The 22,339-nt window shown below is 44.0% G+C and overlaps 1 long non-coding RNA gene across 1 annotated transcript in view; it reads left to right on the plus strand.

Annotated features, from left to right (window-relative positions):
• Positions 1 to 22,339, plus strand: part of LOC117184015 (uncharacterized) — a 72,261-nt gene that overhangs the window by 379 nt on the left and 49,543 nt on the right. The window contains exon 2 of the long non-coding RNA XR_004469144.1: positions 3,141 to 3,933. This is a non-coding gene — a long non-coding RNA (uncharacterized lncRNA). The remainder of the gene's footprint in view (positions 1 to 3,140; positions 3,934 to 22,339) is intronic.

Here is a 22,339-nt window from a genome sequence, read left to right on the forward strand (position 1 = left end):
GAAAATCCCATAACAAGTGATATTGAGAAAAGTTTTCAATATTCTAAAGTTTTTTGCTGGACAAAAATCGACGCCGAGTGGCAGAGAGAAATTAATGGATCAATTTCTTGTTTGTTTGGAATTTCCTGAATAAATTTTAAATGAAAACTTTATCCGAAAATAGTTATTGATAAATTGTGAACAATTTGTAGAACAAAACACACACTGTTCGCAGTCTCCAGTAGCCAAATAGTTGGCATAGTTTTTGCTCTAAATGCCGTCTCCCCGGTCGAAAAACATATTGGCAACATTTCAAATTTCGGCAAAGTTCTTTTACCTTTGGCCCAGTGCTGGTGGCCGAAACAAACAAACAAACAAACAAACAAACAGACCCGATGGGCCCAAGCAAAAGCAACATTTTGGCCAATAAATCATTGAGGGGGAAGCTTGTGAGGAAGACGAAACTTTAACAGGCTGGCCGGCAGTATTTTTCCACTGGGCTTTCGGGGGGAAGGCAAGGAGATTGCCGGAGGAATTAGTTTGGAATATTGTTGGACAACCTGACGTATGAGCAATGTGTTTGTTGGACAACCTGACGTATGAGCAATGTGTTGTCGATTCCAGCTCCGGAGATGAATAATTTTTGTGTGCTCTGGCAAGGAAATTTGTCAGATATTTTGATGGCCGAAAATTGTGGACTTGCAAATCGATTTGAATCGAAGTTTGAAATGACTTTCTTTTGCATTTCCAATTGGATGTTTGGCCAGCCGAGTCCCAGGGGAACCAACTCCAGATATAAATCAAATCGATGATAGCGTCCGCCCCTCGACACAAAGCCATCTGGACGGGATATCCTGTGCCCAAGGTCCAAGGTCCACAGTCTTGTGCCTGGGTTTCTGTTTGTTTTCGGTTGAAAATTTTCGTACGCCGCTCATCAACTTAAATTGTGGGAAATTAATCAAGTTGAAAAGGTTTCCTCTCTCTGGTCTGGCGGCGAAGATGCCACAAAAGATTGGGGCCCCAGGTTATGGCGGGTGTCTGTGTGGGTCTGTGGACTCTGCCTTTTGTTTTCGGTTATTGTTATAGGTCCTGGCTCTGGTCCTGACTCAAGGAACAAGTCAACATGCGAAGGCAGAACGGACCTTTTTTGCTTTGCATTCAAGCGGAAATTAAAGCAAAGAAAAGCCTAAAGCCCCCAGCGTTTTCCCCTCACACTGCACAAATTGAAATTGAGGCCTTGGGGCCACCGAAAAGGGATACGTGTAACATTTCCAGCCGCTTCGAAGGACCTTTAAAGCAAGCCTTAAACGCGGCTTTGGCTTGCCCTCTTTTTTCTTTTCTGGGTCAACGCTTGGTTGACATTTTAGCCGCGGAGTAGAGTTCATGGAAAACCCTTTTTTAATTAATACAGTCTGTGTCGCGGCACCCCTTTCGTCCCTCCCCCCTCCCCCAGTGGAAAACCTCATTAAAATGCGTTCGAAAATGAGAACCGCAGACTGTGAACATTTTTGTGTTTGTGCAGCTCTCGGGCCTCGGCTTCGCGGACGTTTTTGGGCTTTAAAATGAAATCATAAAAACGGCAGTTGATGAATTTTTATTATCATTACGATCCATCCCTTCCCCCCCCCTGTCAGCCCAGCCCACCGTAAGCCCCCTGTGCTCTGTGACCCGCATGGCTCTCAGGTATTTTAATATAATTAAATTAATTAGCCCACTCGCTTTGGCACTCGGAAATATGTCAGCGATTCTGAAAAAGCTAATGAATTATGGGCCAGCATGGGAAACTAATTAGCGATATGGAGGGTGGTGGAGGGGGGGCGTGGGGCTGATGGGGGGACTAATAGAGGGACTATCTGTTTAAACACTGATTAGGGGGCACGGAGACGGGGTTTGCGGAGGATTTTAAATGCAAAGAATTAGGATTTAATTGCAACAGTTTTTCCAAAGAATTCCAAGCTTGTCTTTGATTTCCATTTAGTCCAATCATCAATCAAATAGTCTTGAAAACTCAAAGGCACTTCAGGGAAAGTCTAGGAATTTCCCGAATTGACAAAGTATTGCCTTTAATCCCCCATTACGTGGACGTTATGCCAGGCCATAAAGAGGCACAAGTGCATGTCATAATTTTCCCAAATAAACCATTTTCCTTAAACATTTTGTGCTGCTGGAAAAACCATCAAATATAAATGAAGCATAAATGTAAAAAAAAGCCAAGGAAAAGGAGGGTGAAAAGTGATTTAATTTTTGTATAATTTTCTTCTTTTTTCCAAAACGACATGGGGGGGGGGGGGGGATGGCTGGCAAATAGGCTTTTGCGGGGGAGGGGCGGGGGGCATTAGAAACACGAAACGCCATTTGGTGGCAAAAATAACCGGAAGGAATTATAGCAAGCCTCGCTCTCTCTGTCGCCCTCTCTCGACCATTTTGCCTCTCTTTCTGGGCTTTTATCTGGCGAAAAAGAGGAAATTAAATGTTTTACTGTCTGCGGTTTGAGATGAGAACACAATTATAATTTCATACAGGCGACAGCAGGATGAAAAATACTTGGAATGAAATCAACGAAAATGGGAAAACATTTTCCTTTTTGCAGCGTGTGTGTGTGTGTGTGTGGGTGTGTGTGTGTGTGTGTGTGTGCGTTAATGCGGCAGTGTTGCATTTTATGAAGGGAAAAATATGAGAAGTGGAAAGGACTCGATGTTAAGAGGATCAGCAGACCAGGCCGCGCCAGAGAGCGAAATGTGACACAAGTGAGAAAAGAGAGAGAGAGAATATGTGTGTGTGGGCATAGCCATAACCGTAATGCGGAAGCAGGAAAATTAAGTAAAATGCGAAAAGCGGAAGAAACGAAAGAAAAAAAAAACTGGGAATTAAATTAAAAAGGAAATGAAATGCCCATCAGCTGGAAATGGAGGCGGGGCGGGGGGAAAACCGTCCTCATTTACTAGATTTTTCGCCAACCAGAAAATAAAAGCTTTTGAAAAAACTGCAACAACTTTGCGCCACAAAAAAAAAAACTCTTCTTCCACCAACAACAAATGAAAGTTCAATATAAATATTTTTTGGGGCAAACTTTAGCTTTTTACAAAGAAAATTCCTCAGCCCAATCTTTTCATCAATAGATATATATTTATTTGGCTTTTTTCGTCTTCTTTTTTTTCCAGCGACCGGAAATCAACTAAATTGTCGTCACTCCAATCAAGTGGAAATTTGATTAAAACGAAAGGCGAACCCAGAGAAGAGCGAGAGAAAGGAAAAAATTTGAGCGAGAGTCTATGAAAAGGTAGCGGCAGAAAAGGAAATCAACACGCACGCACATGAGCGAGCTTTCCTTTGGAAAACATTAAAAATCGAAATCAGCGAAGCGTAAAACTTTCCACAAAAGCTAGCAAAAAACACGTAAAGAACAAAAAACCCATACAAAAGGTGAAACAAAGTGAGAGAACAATAATTTTTGTAGTGCCGAAGAAAGAAGCACTAAAGACCGCAACACAAGGACCAGCTGACGGCCAGGAGTGGACAGGATACTCTGCTTTATTTTCGTCCTTTCGGCCAAAGCATGAAATTAAGTGCAGATTATCAGAAGATTATATTTTAATAGCATTTCAAGCTGTTGCCTTTCTTGGACCCAAAGCAAGTGGAAATCTGACCCTACAACAACCACAGCCATTTTGTGGCAGTGCTTTGTGTGCCTGTGTGTGTGTGCCTGTGTGTGTGTGTGCTACAAGTGCGGCTTATTACATGATTACTGCCTCGTACAAGGGAAAATATACGTATCTAATGCAAACACACAAAATACATACATGAAAGAAAGCGTGCAAGAAATTGAAATTAAAAGAGGAATTAAGTGTCGCGTGTGTTGTCTCCGTGTGTGTGTTTAATCTATATAGTGTCCTGTTCCTGTGTATTCGAGGCAAATATTGAGCATACGCCTCGTGGACTTTCGTGGAGCAACAGGTATGTGTGCACCAGATTTTCTCTTAATTTATGACCCCAAAATTCTATTAGATGTTTTGCGGTTTTTCCTGGTGAGGAAAATTATGAAAATACTGGCAAATATTTCATTGTTCGCTCTTTGAGGTATTTTTGCGATTTGACAAATTTTCGTATGAATTTTAATGGCATTCGACACCACAAATGTGTGATTTTTTTTTTGTATTTGTGGTTCTTGGAAATTAAACTTTAATGTGAACAAATTTTCTGCCTCCATGTACAATATATTTAAATTTATTTTATTTATTTTTAATGAGCTACATTGAGTTTAATCAGTCTTTGGTTGGTTTGTCAGCAGTAAAATCTGAAATGTGATTATAAATAAATCTATGAAATATATAAATTTAGACGAAATAATTTTGCAAGCTTTTAAATATCAGTAAATTAATTGCTATAGCTTGACTTAGGCTTTTTTTAGATTCATGAAATATTATTTTATTTCAGTTTTAGTAAAATTTTAATTTTTGTACAAAAAAAAAACATAGAAAAAGCAGGGGAAACTTAGTAAAAAAAATATTAAAAAAATATAGTATTTTTTTTTATTAGTTTTTAAATTTTATTCAATTGATTACTTTAAGGTTTTGTTCTTCTGAACTTCAAAGAAATATAAACCGAATAAATATGACAAGCGAATGCTTGAAAATCCCCTAATGTTCTCTAAGTTCCTCAGATTTGAATAAAAGTTGATATTTTCGTTGGAATTTCCCAATAAAAGACCATTTAAGTACCTTATTTTTAAGTAGTGCTCAGCACATTCCAGGAAAACACTAGTGGAATCACGCTCGAACTCAAGTGACCTGCGTTCCTAGGGGCTTCATCGAAATGGTCTCCATGGTTTAATGGCCGGCTTTTTCGCATTAAAATAAACATAAAACTTGGAGAATCTAACCATTTAAAACACACGCTTTAGCCGAAATTTTGCCGCAATCTGCAAGTCATTTGGTGGGGCGGAGGAGGGGGGAAGGGAAAACCCTTAAGCACATATCCACCAGCAAATGCTATGCTCTGCAGTTTTTGGCTGTTAATTAATGCCCGCCGAGGCGCGTATCCGCTGCAGCATATTTAAAAACGCATTAGCTCTTAGTCCCCCAAAAGGGGAAACAGCATCCTTTCAGCAGCAGCAGCAGCCGCCGACTGCCATAATTCCAACCGAGGCATTAGGGTCGCCCAAAGAACATTTCTCATATGCACGGGCAGAGGAAATTCTTATAATCACTTTAAAGGCATACGCAGGGGCTTACATTTCAGAGAATGGTGGCACGCTCTCGTAATGCCATTCATTTTGGGTCGGCATCCTGGGCGTCCTGGGGGTCCTGGCGGTCCTGGGGTCCGGCATGTGTTGCTAATTTCATTCCATGGCAGCTCCATGGGTGGAAAATTGTGGGTGTGAAGCAATTGCTGCTTGCCATTAAGTCGGAGAGTCACAGAATGAAACTTTGCTTCACGTCCAGGCCAGGCACAAAAAGGACCAAAAGGAACCCAAGGATCTGCTTTGACTCTGACTCTGACTCCGACTCTGACTCCGACTCCCACCTGCAGTAGCCGTAATGGTGATGATGCCTGCCTCCTGCTGCCTCCTGCTGCCTCCTGCTCTCCATTGTTGTTCGTTGTTTTAATGTTATTTGCCTGGATCTGGTGGTCTGACAGGGCCATCGTCTGTTGGTGCGTTGGTGGAATCTGTCACCATTTTACGTGACAATACAGCTGCAACTTTGTCTCGTTTCATTCAGCCTTGCCTCGGCGTTGGCCCAGCCTTGGCGTGTGACTGCGGTGTGACCGCCGTTGTGGTGGCGGTGGCGGCGGCGGCGGCAGGTCCTTGGTTTTGGTAGCTCGACTCGACTGACCCTAAGCCGGCTCTGCTGTTGTCGCATTGCGTGGCTGCCTCTACCTGTGGCCTTACCTGACAAAACTTGAACACAAAAATTTCATTTAAAAGTTTCGCATCGCCGTCCCGCCTTCCCGCTGTCCCGCTGTCTTGTGCTTCTCCATTTGGACCCTCGCCAGATGCTTAAAACTTTCTCCTGGATCAACAGCAACAAGAGGAGGCTGCAGGATGGCAGGACGACAGGACTTTCTTTTATGGCAACTTTAGCAAATGGACATTGAGGTTGTTGTATGACTTTGGGTATTTTTCCCGTCATAAATATCGCTGGCAATTTCAGACCATCCTGAATGACTGAAGGCCTTCCTCTCTGGTGACACTCTATTAGCATTAGCCAGGTACAGGTCCAGGTCCAGGTCCTTCGGGCTAGTCATTTGCCTGCTGCTGTTGCTGTTGCGGACACTTTTGAATATGTCCCTTCTTTGAAGTTGTGGAATTTCGCTCTGAAAGGATGTCACAAATTGTGCGGGGCCGCAGATCAAAGTTTTTGCCTCAAGCTAAAGCGAAAATATGCTTGCTCTTTGGCTGGTTATAATTTCTGGAATTTATTCAGGCCATCAGTAGAATGATTTGCACTTCCGGGGCAAGAATAGGGAATTGTAGAGAATTTCCGAGATATTTAAGTGATGTATCTGGTCCAAAATTGTTTATTGCATTGCTCTTTTTTGGCAGCCCTTCTGTTTGCCGGTTTCCGTAATTGGTTTTTCGGTTTCTGCCAAATAAACAGTAAATATTTTAGCTGATTGTTAAACCCTGTTTTTCCTCCACTGTGGCACTTGTTTTGCCACTCGGCTGCATTAAATGCGAATATATATTCAACATCTGTTGTATTTATTGTTCGTTTTTGCTGCTTAACTAATTAAATTGCTTAATTGTATAAATTAAATCCTCCCTCCCCCTCTCTTCACCCCTACCTGTGTATTTGTTTCACATCGAAAGTTGAGTAAATATATCTAGAATTTTTTTAGGCGTTTAAATAGAAAACAAATTCCAAATAATTGTATTAAAATAATTTAATTTTTTGGTGTTATATTCACCAACGAAAATTGTATTAAATTTTAAGGGACTCCCCAAAAATTCAATTTGTTTTTCTTTATTTGATTTTCGATGTTTTTGATTTGCCTTCTCTTTCAAAGATGGTCCTTGATCTCTTTGTCCTTCTGCCAGAAATTCCAAACACCTTCATCTGCTCTGTGAAATCCTTGAACCCATAACTAATCGGTTTATTTTGGTTGAGAAATGTTTTTGATTCCATTTTGAATTAAACTTTGGCAATATTTTCCCTAGTTTATGTTTTATTATCGAGTAAAGGGTTTTTGAAGTAAATGAAAAGCAAAATCATGGGAATCCCTCTCAGGGAAAAGCAAAGCCATAGCCGCTTTGGCCCCTGTTTTCCCCCCATCAACAATTAATCAAAGATGAATTTTAAAGCAAATCGCTTTCAATGTTTATTGACTGCCAAGCGACTAGCCCTGGCTGTCTGGGGTACAATTGTAAAAGGACACCCTGGGAAGCACTTGACGGGAGAGACAGAGAGAGTGGGTGAGAAAGAGCAGCCTTTAAAGCAGTGCCGCAGCTTCATGACGCAGTAAACACTTATTAGATGTCACAGGCAAGAGGCAAGAGGCAGGAGGCAGCAGGCAGGAGGCCAGGCTCAGTTCTCGTCACGATAGATGGATAGGGACCCGAGGCAATGGAGCGTGCTGCTAAGGAGTATTCAACTAATAAAAATGTCAAAACGCATGAAGTTGATGACAAGTAACGCAGAATGACAGCACAGTCAGCAGGCAGGACTAACAGGACGCGCAAAAGGATCCTTGGAGCACAGAGAGAGAGAGAGAGAGAGGGAGTCCGGGAGAAACAACTTGAATTCAAAGCTTGTCGGTTGTCGGTTGTCGCTTGTCGGATGCGGGCCTTCGATGTCCCAGTGCGGGCAGCAATTTGCCGCACCTGCTGTGTGCTCGAGTCTCTATATGTGTGTGGCGGGGCCTTGGTAGGGGGGAGGGGCACATCCTACTGCTATCCTAGCTTTTCCCTGGCTAAACTTTCACAATTAAAACTTGGCACTTTTCCTCGGTCTCTGCGCGCACGCACGCATCGCCTCAGCATCGCCCTTGGAACGCTCCCCCGCTGTTTGTTTATTGGATTAAGTAGATTTATCATATCAAATGGCAGAAGCTGTCTAAATTTATCCACACGAGGATCCCCCCGCACCCCCCTTTTGGCTCTCTCTCTCTTTTTAATTACACAGTTTTTTTCCCAGTAAGCTCACGTACCAAAAATGGCAGAAGAAAATGCGTTTGCAGGCAGTTTTCGTTTGCTACGTGTCCTGCCAGCAGGCATTTTCAATAAATTTTTCCTATGCCAACGGAATTCATAAAACGCCTGAAAAACTTGGCCTTCGCCTCAAGAAAAGGTCAAAAGATTGGAGGCGATTCGAGGCGATTGTCTGCAAATAAATATTTCAGAATTTTCAAGAAAAAGATTTAGTTTTTAAAAAATATTTTAAACTCAAAGTCAAAACGGGAAATCCTTTCCAAGAAATTTCTATTCCATTGCAAAGGGAATACCATTATTTGTTTGAAAAGTATAGACCCATACAATTAAGGATGCCATAAATATATGTCCTGTGAAATTTAAAAGCAATTTCCAATTGAATTCCCGCCTCTCATATTCATTTGAGTGAGCCGCACCTTTTAGTATTTCTGAAAAGAGCTGACGACGAACTAGTTTGGCTTTCATCTGGCGCGGTCACACGACATCAAAAGCACCCAGGACACGCGGCGTATGCGTCATATTAAGTATACGCCCACGAGAGGCAAGCTCCTGGCTCCATTCTCCATTCTCCATCTCCATCTGTTATTTAAACAGAACAATTAAAAACGATTTTCCCAAGCACACTCTCTCGCTCTCTCTCTCTCTCTCTTTCTCTGAGTCGAAAAAACCCCACTCGCCGACAGTTGTTGCTTTTGTGTTTGTAGACATAACATTCGGCAACGAGGAGAAACAAATTGAATGAACACGCGCCCCGAAAAGCGTTTAATAAACACAAAAGAAGCACCAGGAACAGAAACAGAAACACCACTAGACACAGACACACTCACAGATACAGATAGAGACACAGATACAGATACAGATGGAGATAGAGACACAGCCTAGGCCCGAGAGTGAGTCTCGACTGTGACTGGAGCTGTACGGCCAGGCTTAATGAAATGTAATGATGAGTGGGCGGCCCAGAGGCGGAACCAAGAGAAAACACACGAACACAGAGGGGTAGGGGTGGGGGTAGGGGTAGGGGAAGGGGAAGGCCAGGCCTAAACAGCAGTTTTGATGTAAACTGGAAATGTAACAAATAGCAAAAGTAAACTGTGCGAAAACCAACAAAGAAATGAAAGAAAACGCGAACGAAACTTGGGATACCCTTTCGAATATATGATGACTATTATCTATAGAGAAAAGAGTCCTTAAGGCTGGAAAAGTATCTTTATAGATTAATGTATCCATAGAACATACATTAATCGGTGTATCTATCTTCGTTTTCAAGTGTATCTTTTGTTGGAACAAATTGTATTGAAAACTTCCACCCAAAAGCCAAGGATTAACCTTTTAACAAGGGCCACGCATGTATTTCAATCGCTTTTTTGGTTTGACTAAAGTTCTATTTCCTTCAGGAATTAATGCTGGAGCTGTTGTTGCCCCCCTGCTTAGGGGAGCTTTTTAGTTAAGCAAAAACTAATGCCAGGGACCACTAAGGACTCTATTTTTTGACTGTACTAATTTGCATATGAAACAGCAAATTGGAACGACATTTTTTTATAGCCAAAGGGGGATATCCGTTTAGAGGAAAGTTCGTCTCTGAATGCAGTCCTCTCTGTGGTTCGGTGGCAACAAAAGTTTTACTCGCCGCACAACGAACGGACGTGCATTTCATTAATCCCTGCCGTACCTCCCTCGTTCATACAAGAAGTAAAACATTTTAAATGCCATATCAGCGTAAAAAATCGTAATTAACGTAAAGTGCTGATTTGTTGGCCACACGCGTTGCTGCTCGACTCAAATGCGGTCGATTGGTTTAATCAGCGCGGGTCGTATTTAACATTTACATGGGGATTGTTGTTGAGTTATTTCATGCAGAGAATAATCATTAAGCAGTGCCCAGAGCGGGGAAGCCAAAGGGTTACAAGTTATCCTTGGGGGCTATAGCCAAGCATCTCCTAGTTCTGTGTTCCGTTCAGCACCTTGTGGAGAGTGTTAACGATCTTTGAATGTCAACTGACACACATTTTGTGCTGGGTTGTGTTCTGATGTGAGGAGACACAGAGGAAGAGCCAGTGGAGGAGACACAGAGTGAGAGCCAGTGGAGGAGACGCAGAGGTAGAGCCAGTGCCTGAAGAAGAGAAAGAGAGGAAGTGCCAGTGGTAGAGACACACGGGGAGTGCCCTCTGCGTAATGCCAAAATGTTCCACATACATTTAAGTTAAATGCCAGCCATATACAATCGTCTAGGACACACACACACACTCTACCCCCATCCGACATCCCAGCATCCCAGCATCCACATTGAAATTACGTGACACATTTCTAAGAAAGCAAAACTAGTGTCAGAAGGAGAGACACTGAGGAGGGGGCGAAAGAGGGGGGGGGGGAGGGGTTTCTGGCTTGACAAGTTGGCATCATGGAAAAAAGCTAGCCCAAAAACACTTTAGATGTCATTGTACCGCATTTAGATTGAGTTGCTCTTCAGCAGGAGTTGAGGCAGAGGCAGTGGCAGCAGCCAAAACATAACACCAACTTGAGGCAGGGAGCCGGGATTCTGTGGCATGGCATGGGCTCCTTCACCCACCCCGAGTTGTTAGTGTCACTTAGGCGCCGAGATGGAAGCTACCTTCGAAGAGGGGCTATGATGATTTGGAGCACTCTGGCAGGGCAACTCCTTTCTCATAGGGTATACCGCTGAAAGGTAGGCCTTGCAAGTATTTCCGTTTGGTTTCTCTAACTGCGCTCTTGTAAATAATTGTCCATGTAAAGTTATACAACAGCCACCGACATCTCCCTCTGGGTGGACGAGGAGGAGCAGCAGCTCTCTCCTTGCGTTGTGCATAATTTGAGTGGGCTTCTAGTGGGGCATTCATATGCATATGCCCACCCCTCCCTTGAAGGGGGTTGGGGGCGGAGGGGGATGAGTCAAGCGCATTAAACATAAATTTACCAACTGCAGTGCGATAAAATATTTATAAGTCCAAAGGCAAATGTTTAATGGGCAAACATTTTCAATGGAAGCATAAATATATGCAGCTCCGCAAATGAACAAATATTGATGCTCGGCTTTGGCTTTGGTCCGTCTACTGGCCACGGGTCCAGAACTAATCATATCGACCACTCCGCACGCCTGTCAACGGTATTATCAATTAAATTTATGGGCCCTGTCTAATGAGGCTACCTAACGCTCTCTCTATAGAGCACACGCACGTGTGTGTGTGTGTTTGAATTGGATTCAAAAATATTGTAAATTTAATCGCTGTTTAAACGCTTCCAAATTGTAGATATAACACCTTTGCGATTTGGACGGAGGTGTGACAGGGTTTATAGATACGATTTGTACTCTTTGGGGTGATATATATCCCTCCTAGATGCTCTTGATCTGCTCATATGCTTTGGTAGGTCAAGGATTTAGTTGTTTTCCTTGGGGATACCTCGGTAAAAGCTTAGTTTTCGGGGGGTAAGATGTAATACAAAGGATTTAGTGGATCGCAGGGCTTTGCAGATATATTTTCGAGGGAAATATATTCTATAAAATTCTAGAAATACCAATAATGTGCCCATATACAGCGGAGAAAATGTAGCTCCTATTGGAGATTCGATTTGAATGTAGAAAATGTATAGTTTTTATCCCTTAAGGAGGGTTTTTGGTAGTTTCTTTATCAGGATACTCCCCACCGAAAAACTCGGTCTTTTCTGTCCAATATTTCATTTTAATCCGGCAAGTCCATGAATATTTGATCCGCCCTTTCGCAGTTCATTCTCTGCAGGCCCCCCTTGTCCCCCGCCAGTCGCCATTTAGACATTTTATCTCCAACGAATTTGCATTTATATATATATTTTGCTCATCTAGGGCCCATTGATTCTAACAAATAAAGCACAAATTGTGCATTTCCGGACAGCGGGACAGTGCCTGCTGTGGGGTCATGTGTGGAGTCCTGCGTGTCCTGCACACACACACACACACAGATATATATCTGGCATAACTGATTAACGTGGAAATTGTTATCAATTTGTAATTATGTGCCACTGCTGCTGGGCTTTTGGCCCTATGCTGTGCCGCCTCCTTTCTGACTCGTTTTTCTGCCTCGTTTTTCCGTCTCTCTTTCCCTTTCCCTTTGGTGGCACGTCCTGCTGCTGCTGCTGTGGCAGGCTGAAAGTGTTGGCCAGGCACAAAAAGCGTTTGCGGTTGGCAGCGCCTGTTGCGGTTTTTCCACCCACTCTGCCGCAGCGCGGTTGAATTGCAACAGCAGCAGCAGCAACAGGAATGAAGGGATGCCCTGTGTGGGAGAGGGGTCTGCCAGGCAGAGGTGGCAACTAGCAGAGAAGACTTTTCTTTATTTCAAGCTGGAAAATGGGAAGCTATAAGGAGTAATCCTCCTTAGGGGAAGCCCTTGCCCAGTTTCCAGGGTATGCTCCCCCGTCGACTACCAGCCATCAGACCACCTTTAAGCACCCAAATGCCCATAAATTTAAAGCGCAACCAACAAGAACAATGCTTAGAGCACAGCAAGCAATTGCTCCAATCCGATCCCCGGTGGCCAGATAACGAGAGACACAGAGCCAACATTTTGTGATCAATTTGAAAACTTTCCCAAAGAGATTGCCCCTTCAGGGGTGGGGTGGAGGCAGAACCAAAGGCCGGAGTCGGAGTCAGAGTCAGAGTTGGACAAATAAGCAAATCAAAATGATGGCACGAGTGCCAAGAAATCAAATTGAAATTGAAACTAGACAAAGTGTAGGGCGAATACACCAAAGGGAGGTGGTGCTAGTGCGTAGTAGAATATGTGTTATACAATATTATCATGCTTATATAATTTGCTATACACACACACACAAACAGGGGGACATGGAGACACAGAGAGACCCCCACACAAGCGAGCATACGATAAAGCTCGAGTAACAAAGTTGAATGGCTGTCTCCATGGCAGAGGGGGGTCTTTGGGTGTGCCATATCAAAAGTTATTGTGGCAGCCACCCCCCCCACCCCCCCTCCACGTCTGTGACTCTGTGTTCGACTGGAGCCAGGGATTATCAAAGTATTAGAAGAGCGTAGAACGAGCTCTCGAGTCTGGAGCCTGAAGTCTGGAGGAGCCTCGGATTCAGATTCAGTTTCAGTTGCTGTTTCAGCTTCATCTTGAGCTTTGACTGTGCTCCAACTTGGCGCAACTTTCCAACCCGCCGCCCCCCGCCCCACGCCCCACACCGATGTCCTGCTTGCCAAATGCCTTGGGGACTCATATGGCTGGGACAGGCTCGGTTGACGCGTCATAAAATCCCACCCAAAACACCCACCCACCGACAGACCGAGACAGAGACAGAGAAAACATCGTGGAAAAGCGGAAGACGGCAACGCACATGCATAAGTGAAAGACAAAAGACGGCCAAGTACAAAAGACAAAAGCACAAGAAATACACACACACAAAAAGACCAGGACTGGCTGGCAGGACGAGGAAGGGGATGGGGGGTGGAGCAGGATGTGCAGCAGGACAAGAACCAAGAATTGCAGTTCCCAGCGACATGTAAGAATTATTATCTGCTCTTGCACTCTCAAGTGGCCCCCAAAGAGCGAGTGAGAGAGGGAGAGAGAGAGAGCGCGAGCGAGGCAGGACCTCCAAGAGACAATGAATAATGCCCTTGGAGCGCAATGCGGAAGTGCAGCAAATCCAAGGATCTAGGACCTAGGACCTAGTATCCAGGCCCCAGGAAGGAGCAACCGAATCCAACAGAGTAGGTAAATAAAATAAAGCCATAAAGGAAATATGCTTTTCGTTTCGAACGTTTCAATCGACATCAAATTTTATAACCAGCATTTTATTTTCACTCAGCGAAAAAAAAATATACCAAAAAAAACTAGAAAACTTTTTCCTTGGCAATTTTCCACAATTCTGCTTTCCACACTCTCACACTCTCTCTCTCGCTCGCTCTTTTTCGCTCTCTATTTGTTTGCACAAAAATTCCATAAATGTCTATAAACGCATTGCATTTTTGCGGTTCGCGGGCGGCGGCGGGGGGGCAGGGGCAGGGGCAGGGACTGCTCGAGCGGTCGATCTACTAATTTGAAAATTGTTTGCGTTTGTTAGGAACCTGGCCAGAGTCGGAGCCACCCACAAGCCCACCCCCCACCGACGGCCGCTATTACCAAACTGTTTTCAAAATATGTTTTACGTTTGCCGGTTTTGGGCACTTTTTGGCCTTTAGCCAAATTACTCGCTGGCTAACCGGGCGTATGCGTAATGTTCGTGGGTGTTCGTTGTTCGGTGTTCAGTGTTGAGTGTTGGCTGCGCCACCCCACCCCCCGACACCCGCCACGCCCACAATCTGAACATGCCAAAAATGCCATCGGGCATTTTTCCAATATTTGTGCATTGGGTTTCCATGTTAAATGGCCTTCCAATTAAAATTTAATCAGTACTCTAATTGAATTGGATTTTGATGTGGGTCAGATCGATGAAAAGCGAGGGGTGGTGGGTGGAGGGGCTTAGGTGTTTGAGGATATGGCCAATAAAGGATGTGCACGGCATCGATTTGAGGTGCATGTTTTTGGGGGTTTTCAGGGAGTCTGTTAGAGTTTCAACTGCGTCGGATTTAAGTTTTTGGAGCTGGAAAAAGTAGGAAAACACCTGAATATAGAGAATTTTCAAGCACACTTTGACTTTCAGTTAGGGAGAATTTACAAAGGTCTACTCAATTGATACTACAAAATGTCGGAAAAATACCAGAGGATTCGAAAGATTTATAATTTGATTGAATTATAATCAAAACTTGTCTTAACAAAGCTTTTCTCTAACGTATGAAACCGTTTAGTGATTGGTTCAAGGAGGAGGGAGGGAGATAGGAGATAGGGAGATATTCAACGACATAAGTGCCCAAGATCCCTATCCGATCAAACTTCTGGAGGTTCAAGGCATCCCAAAATGATGAGTTTTTTAACAGCATGCCAATGCTTTGAGGGGATTACTATTACTACGCTATTTCGATGTTAACAACACATTCCAATTACAATAAAATTATTTGTCTAAAGTAGTTTTCGGGGAAGACCTCAATGCCAAGAGTAAGAAACCATTCCTTGAGCCTTTCATTAATCAATAAACGCCAAAAAAACCATCAAAGACCTCTTCCTAAGTGTTCCGGGGAACAGCTGGAACAGCGCTGTTAACACCCCAGGTTAACAGCCTGTTATGGCTATCGGCTAACACTCTCAGTTAACAGCCTGTTACTGCGGGCTCTAACAGTGCTCTGAGAGCGTCCTCGCGCTGTTATCACGATCCACACGATCCACACGGCTCTCGGAGGGCTTTAGCTTGTAAGCGAGAATCCACACAATGCTAGTTACGTTCTCACCTCCGTTTCAGCCGGAATACCAGATGGGAGTACAGGACACATATATATTTATATAGACACCACCTGCTTTTCTTCTTTCGGCGGTGATTTTCGACTCATACCCATGTTCCTACTCTCGATCCGCCCTCCACACTATGTTTCCATCCTTCAAAAATATGTTTCATTGGTAGGACCTTTCTCTTTGATCAGAGCCACCCTCCCCCCGCACTCCCTAAGAACATTCCAATCACTGCCGCATTATGAGCATCCCGCAAACCGGGGAAAAGAAACTGCTCCCCATTCCCATTTATATTTATATTTATTTTACTTTTTCGTGTTCCGTGTTCCCCCAAATGCAAATGAAGTTGTTCTTCTGGTTGTTATTGTTCTATCTTTGTTTTTATTATTTTTGCAATTAAATTTCATTTGTGGAAAGACACACACACACACACACACAGATGCTCACTGATACAGATACAGATGCAGATGCCGCAGGCAAAAAGCAAGAAGCAATTTTCTGAGGGAGAGAAAAAAAGGGAAGTCCAAGGAGAGAGATTGTCTCTTAGGAGAGAGAGACACGACAAATAATACTGGCGTTGATTTCATTTCGTTTCATTTTTCATCGGAGTCATCTCCCACTCTCACTCTCTCTCCCTCCATCTTTCTTGCTTTCCCTGTAACACCCCCTGCTATACAATTTTCCGACACTTTTTCTGTGTTACTTTCTCCTTTTTTTGCCGCTTTGTTTGTCTACTTGTTAGCCGCCGCCTTGGCATTAACACGTTAAAAACTGGCTGTCCGCCTGGTCCTGGTTCTGGTTCTGGTCCGGGTCCGGGTCCGGCTCTCCTTTTACTTTGCTGCCATTCGTGGCCTTTCTTCCCACACTCACAGCCCCACACCCCCACTCCTTCACTATTTCCGTTTCGTTTTAAGTGAGCCATAAAAAACAAAAATCAACGCTCTTTCCGTCGCCTCGTTATTTGTTTGGCCATGTTTACGGAAATCATTAACATTTTCCCCAAGCTCTCTCGGTGCCATGCGGCTCTCTAATGAATTGGAAGTGCCCCACAAAGTGAAGGACTTTCTCGGACTGAAGCGGAGAGCGTAAAAAATTTAAAAGTAATTTACAAATTGCCCAATCAAGCTGTGCTAGCGAAAGAGTCCTAGTATTGTGAGTGTCGCAAAGGAAACACACAAAAAGGAGTTGAGATTTTCTAGGAATAAAAGCTACCGTGTACTTAAATAGAGTACATGGAGTACAGTCACAATGCGAGGACACTGTCAAGGCAGAACTATAGAGACTTTTGGTCCTTCGAGCCGTAGGCGAAGACTTCATAGAAGTCGCATCAACAATCATTAAAGCTTGAATGCAATCCTGTCGCTTGACTCTTTAAACACCTGGCTATCCAACACTATTAATCAACACTGGTATCATTGGTATCCTAGTGTTGAGTCCCTTGTGCCGCGACTCCTTTTTTTATTATTTTCTATCATTTTCCTTTGCTGCAATTCCCAGATTTATGTTTTAATATTAAACCAGAATTTTATCACCCCGTTTTTTCTCATTTTTCAATAAATTTCCACTTAGAATAATTCTCTTTTTTTTAAATTTTTATACATTTTCCTTTCATCAATCTGCTAGTTTTTCCATGCAGCAATTTTCAGGCGACAAAAGATTATGCATTTAATATGAAAAGCACATATTTTCTTTAGTGATTTATTTAGCGTAGACTTTCAAAAGTGGATAATTGGCTGGCTTTCAGTGCCACTTTCACTCCACTTTCCACTCGCTCTCGGCCTGTGGCTGTGCGTGCATTTTGGCCTGGTTTTCATGCCTCATAACGCAGCCCCAATGAGGCTTAGCACTGGACCGCTCTCAGCTCTCAGGCGGGCTCTTCTGGCCCACTCCCAGGCCCCATTCAACGCAACTTAACTTTTCACTTTCAATTTGCCTGGCTCTGCGGCCCATAAAGCGGGCCGTTTATGGCCAACACGCGTGGCCAACACACACATCCCCCCTCTACCAAAAAAAAAAAAAAGGAAAAACTTTCATAATTCATAAGCTGCTGGAAGAAAAATCTACTAAGCACACGGGCAGCAACACTTGGATTTTCAGTTTTCACCCCGCCCCAGGGCCGCCCCTTTGCGGGCTGCAGAGGCCACAAATCATGTTTTAACAACTTAATAAGTTGGCCCACTGCCCAGGAGGCCAGGAGGCCAGGAGGCGGACAAACCAACCGCATTTGAATATTGGCCAGAGAGAGAGGGAGAGAGATAGGGAGAGAGACATGTGTCTAACACTGGCCCTTCACCTACTCCCCCTCTTTGGGGGGAGTGCTTCACTCCGCCTCGCTGACGAAAAGCGAATGACGTGCGCATTTTCATTTTCCCATCATCAACAGGAGGGGAAAAAACATAACATGTACGGCGGAATAGTGGCCGAAACGAAGCCTCAGATACCCTAGAGGATCTGGCGACATCAGGATTACTCTCCTCACAGATTAGATACCTCTTGGATACACCCTCTCTCTGTGGAAGAGTACACGGAAAACCCCGAGCCAAAGCTGCTAGAGGGGGAAGGAGCAGCAGAGGGGGCCGGAGGTGTACCACACATCTCTCGATGGATGCTTTTTATTTGCTTTGGCTTTTTATGACATTTCAAGGGAAAATTTATATAATAATCATAAAAGCGGGAGAGCATGACCGTTGCGGAAATGCTGCGATTTATTTGTATTTGTAGAGTCCTTTCCCGCTCTTCCGGCGGAGCGGGAAACGTGCATGACCATGTGGATGTGTGTGGCGGGTCTCTTTATGTGTTTGTTGGCTTTTTTATTTGCAGCCAATTGATTTGACTGGCGGGCAACTGGTCTGAGCGATGATGATGGTCCTCCCTGCCTTAGCCACTGGGGCATGTGGCAAGTGGCAAGCGCGAGGCCGGAGAGCACATCCTGCATGTTCCGTGGATTGTTTTTCGGTGCTCACATAAAAACTGTGGCATCATATTGCCACTCCTCTCTCTCTCTCTCTCTCCCTCTGGATGCAGGGGCACCATCATTGTTGCTGCCACTGCGGCACGAATGCTTTTATGACCTCGCATGAGATGGAGTTTGGCTGGCCATCAAATCAGGAAATTGTTGCAATTAAACTGTAAATAATGATGGAGCTAACAATGATTTAGGTGGGACTCGAACAGGCCAGTGGCAGGGCATGAAAAAAGGCGTACTTGAAGGATTACTTTGTGCTAAAACAATCGTCAAAGATGTCTCAAAGTCTGGCACCAGCTGTGGGGGGAACTCCTTTGATGACTTTGAGAACTATCAAATAGTCAATCGCCATCAAGGAAGCACTGAATCGAGCCAGGCACTCCAGGCTGCCATTGCAAGGGAGTAAACTTACCTTTGTGTGCCGTAAACTATTCCTAAGGTCCAATGGAAGACTCGGAGACTCCTCTTTCATCTCAGATGGAAGGTGATTTACTCACCAGAGTGCTCCGTGAACTCTTCCTAAGATCCGGATGAATGTCTAGCTCTTAAATATGTCCCAATGGAAGACTCGGAGACTCCTCTTCCATCTCAGAAGGTAGATCTTTTGCTGCCTTCTAGTGCTCTGGGGGCTATGGGTTTCGATCTACTCTCAATTACGGACTTTGACCATCAGCCACACCCTCCATCAACCTCCATCAAAGCCACCACAAGGCTGCTGCTACTCGCTTTGCCTCTTATTACGACGATTTAACCGCACAAAAACCACTCTTCAAATACTGTGTGTGTTCAAAGGTTCAACGAAGCTGAAACATATGGCGGTTGTGGCTATCCGGCGGAATAGATGGCGGCAGCAGCACGAAAAAAACTTATTGAAAAATTGCTGAAAACTGACATTAATTTTAAATGCAACACAACAATCGAACAAGCAACAACAACAAAAATTGATGCCATTTTTGCCACACCTTTCACGCTTTTCTCTCTTTTATTTTTTAATTAAAAATTGTTTGCAGCGAGCATTTTGCATTTTGAAAGGTGAGCCGCGAAATGTTTATTCTCTCCACTCGGGCTTTCAATTTTTTATTGTGAATTTCCTTTAGCCTTTACCTTGCCGCCGCCGCCGCAGCCGCACCGCACCGCCCCGCCCCCTTGTCACTTGAACTGTCAATTACATTTGTGAACGACCGCCCCCCCCCGAAACCCATCCCGATCCCGAACCCCAACCCGAACCCGATCGAGGTCCTCATCTGCCCAATGCCACATCCCATATCAAACTCATTTTCATGTGCATGCATGCGAAATTTTCCTTCAATTCTTTTATTTCCATTCATCTTTTTCTGGGTTCTGGGTTTTTTTTTCCACCAGTACCATCAGTACTTTTGTTGGATTTTTCTGTTGCGGCATTTGATTAACATTTAAATTTGCTTTTGTGCGTCGCGCAGACAGAAGGCGAATGCAATTGACAGTTGGGTTTCGGCTTGGGCCAGCATTTTGATGGTACATTTTCTTCTCATTTCTACTTGAATAGACCTCCGCATCCTCCTCCTCCCACTCCTCCTCCTCCTGCTCCTGCTGCTCCTCGTATTATTCTATCCCGAGTGGAAATTGTGTGCTTATGACACACAATAATCAATTGTTTTAGCCTTGGCTCCTCGAGTGGTCCGGGATCCCTGCTCCCTGCTCAGACCACTCGGTCGTGTCCCCAGCAGCAGCAGCAGCAGCACGGGTCAAGTCGCTTCTCGTTATTGATGGCTCGTATTTGTATTACTATAGTAGATGATGGCTGCTGCAAATTGTTTATTCTTTATTGAAATGAAATATGCTTCTCCTCCAATTTGCATGCGTTGATTGCTGAAATGAAGTGCTCTTTCGCTCTCGCACTCGCACTCGCCCTCCCACTCGAAAACAAATCAAATTCTGGCACTCAATTGTCAGTTTGAATTTCAATTGTTTTAGTGGCACAAATATTACAAATACTATTCGATGAGTGTGTTATTAAATTTCTTAGTCAATGGAGAGTCTATAGAAAGTGGTAGTGGTTCACAAATGAACACTAATCGTGGGCTATGAGGAACTTATATATAGAGTGGAAATGAGGGATATATCTATAAATAAAGGTGATCAAAACCATGTTTAGGCATCAAAAACTGTACATAAAACGCATATTTTTACTAAATAAAACCAATACACAATGAACCTCGGTAGGTCAGTGGAATCTTCAGTAAAAATAGCTAGAGTGTATATCTTGAGATCGGCTTACTATCGGTCCAAGGGTGGAAACAATCCTTAAAGGCCCACAGGTCGAAAGGGCGATCAATGGGATCTGATCAGCAGTCGATTGTAATTCTTCGAGTGATTATTTCGAGAAGGAGTGATCTGAATGTTTTCTAAAGATTATTTCAAAGTATAAAACATACAAAATGCGATTCGATGGGAGTAAAATTTAGGTATTTGATTTATTTTCCTAAGGAAACAGAATTGCTTTGATTTTCGTTCTCTCTGGTTTCAATGTTAATTTTACGCACTTCATGAGACGACGAGTACTTTTTCTCCTGCAATATTCGAACATTTTTAAACAAGAAATCTAAATTCTAGTAGAAGAAACATCATTCTGGCTCCCCTCTCTTTATGTCCTTATGTCTCATTTCCCCAAAGAGCCATCTCTAGAGATTCTTGTGCTCGCTGTAACTATCTTTTTGCATTTGGTCCTTAGCCAAAAACTGCACTCAGCGGCAAAACTGCACTCAAAATCTCTGTGGGAGATGTTGCCCAAAGTGCGAGTGCGAAAACGAGTGAATCCTGGCCAGAATCGTTGGCGGCGGCAGGACGTTAAGTATGTGTTGATTATGGAGCGTGTATGTTATTATTATCGCTGCTGCTGTTGCGGTTAATGGCAGCAGAAGTACGAGTGTACCAAGGAGGAGCCTTACGAGGGAGGAGGGGGGAGTGGGCGGGGCACAAAAACTTCTAGACCATTTACCATATTCCGTAGTTTTTTATGCAAATATTTAAGAGCATCATCGAAGCGCGGCGAGTGCAAGATTCTTTCTACTATCTACGGATGCATATGTATCTGTGTGTGTGTGTGTGTCTGCCTGCGTGTGTGTGTGCAGCAGTGCGTGTGTATTTGCGTATGCAATAATGTTATACTATATGCGCCAGAGAACTGAAAGCTGAGTAGGAGTCGAGTCCCGTGGAGTGGCCGGGGAGTGCCGGCGTACCGCGTATCCGTATTCCGTAAGCCATATGTAGATATATGTTTATGTCTGTGCACTACACTCGATGATAAAATCGTCATGTAGTCGTAATGTCTGCATCAAATTGCATTTGCCCAGCGTCGTCGAGGAGCAGCCACAGAGTTCCTTTTGCGGAAAGGGGCCGGGCCATATGTGTCGACAACGTCGTCGTCGTCGCAATGTGTATTTATGCATAGTTTAATGCGGTTCAATGTCTGGTAATGACATCAAAACACAACCAGTACGAGGTGCTGCTGTCTCGTACCCCAGCCCCTGCCGCCAACCCCCTCCGTGAGGTCCTTGTTGGCTGAAGTCATAATCATAATCAGGAATCATAGTCAACAGGCTTCGTGTTTCGGGTGGGGGGCGGTGGTGTGGCAAGAAGCAATATAGGGTCTTCGACTGCCACTGCGACTGAGTTGAATAGATATTTTTATTATTTTCAAATTGAATTCGTATAACGTTACGGCAATGGAAGCCGGCTTGCGGGCGGGGTGAGGGGTGATGGGGTTTAGAACGTTAACCAAATCCGATTTGTTTAAAATATGATTCGGAATTCGAATTTGATTGTTAAGTGCATTCAATGTGCGTATCGATATGTTATGGCAGGAACTGAGTCGGGGCTTAAATGGCGAAATATAAACGCTTGAGATTAGGGAGATTACATGGGTGTACGATAGGGGAAAGA

This window comes from Drosophila pseudoobscura, chromosome 4, assembly GCF_009870125.1.
Source record: "Drosophila pseudoobscura strain MV-25-SWS-2005 chromosome 4, UCI_Dpse_MV25, whole genome shotgun sequence".
In the NCBI taxonomy this organism is placed as follows: Eukaryota; Metazoa; Arthropoda; class Insecta; order Diptera; family Drosophilidae; genus Drosophila; species Drosophila pseudoobscura.